Source organism: Chiloscyllium plagiosum, chromosome 15, assembly GCF_004010195.1.
Source record: "Chiloscyllium plagiosum isolate BGI_BamShark_2017 chromosome 15, ASM401019v2, whole genome shotgun sequence".
NCBI classification, from domain to species: domain Eukaryota; kingdom Metazoa; phylum Chordata; class Chondrichthyes; order Orectolobiformes; family Hemiscylliidae; genus Chiloscyllium; species Chiloscyllium plagiosum.
In genome coordinates, this window is record NC_057724.1 from 54,843,438 (window position 1) to 54,844,954 (window position 1,517).

Below are 1,517 nucleotides of genomic sequence, written 5' to 3' on the forward strand. Positions count from 1 at the left end.
CCTTTATTGGTCAGAGTAATGAGTACAGGAATTAGGAGGTCATGCTGCGATTGTATAGGACGTTGGTTAGGCCAATTTCAGAATGGAATATTGCATGCAATTCTGGTCTACTTCCGGTCGGAAGGATGTTGTGAAACTTGAAAGGGTTCAGAAAAGATTTACAAGGATGTTGCTAGGGTTAGAGGATTTGAGCTTGAGTTGAATAGCTTGGAGCTGTTTTCCCTGGAGTGTTGGAGGCTGAGGGGTGACATTATAAAGGTTTACAAAATCATGAAGGGCATGGATAGGGTAAATTGGCAAAGTTTTTTCCCTGGGGTCGGGGAGTCCAGAACTGGAGGACATAGGTTTAGGGTGAGAGGGGAAAGATATAAAAGAGACTGAGGGGTCAACGTTTTTCATGCAAAGGCTGGTATGTGTATGGAAATGAACTGCCAGAGGAAGTGATGGAGGCTAGTACAGTTGCAACATTTAAAAGGCATCTGGATGGATATATGAATAGGAAGGGTTTAGATGGATATGGGTTGGGTGCTGGCAAGTGGGACTAGATGAGGTTGTGATATCTGGTCGGCATGGACAAGTTGGACTGAAGGGTCTGTTTCCATGCTGTACATCCCTATGACTCTAAGTGCGTGAAATGTTCTCATGGGCAAACAGGAAAATGGAGTTATGCAATTGGCCATGATCTTATTGAATGGCGGAGCAGGCCTCAAATTACTGAGTGGTCCACACTTGCTCCTAATTCATAGGTTCCTATGGACTGTTTCTAAAGAAGTGAAAATCAGTATTGATCTTATAAACATACACTACTGACAGGGAAATTTGCCCAATTGCTTTGCAGTGTAAGAAATTGATTCACCATTTATGAAAGTTTAGGGCAGCACACCTACAATTTCCCAGTATCCAAGCAAGATGTCTTACCAGGTTTCATGTCTGCACTGTCAACAGCCAATGATTAATTGTCATCACTCTATTGCTTCAATGTCACTTACTGAGCTGTCAGTCTAAAATGTGCACAGATGTTCAGTATACTGAAAGCACTTCATGAATTTAATTTCTGTCATTATGTTGATTTTCTAATATTTACATTAATCTCTGTATTATTTCTAATATTTATGAATAAGGATTCTAATTACACAGTGTACAGTGGGGAAAAATAACCATTTACATTTCATGTTGTAAAGATCTTCCATATATATTTCAGTGTGAGTTGCATTTCTGTATAGTATGGCAGATCATCATAGAATCCCTACAGTGTAGAAGAAGGCCATTAGGCCCATTGAATCCACATAGACTCTCCAAACACCATTCCACCCAGACCTGCCCCCAAACCCCACACTTCCCATGGCTAATCCAACTAGCCCACACACTTTGGGCAATTTAGCATGGTCAATCCACCTAACCTACAAATCTTTGGATTGTGGGAGGAAGCCAGAGCACCCACAGGAAACCCACACAGACACGAGGAGAATGTGTAAACTTCACACAGACAGTCACCTAAGGCTGGAATCAAACCTGGG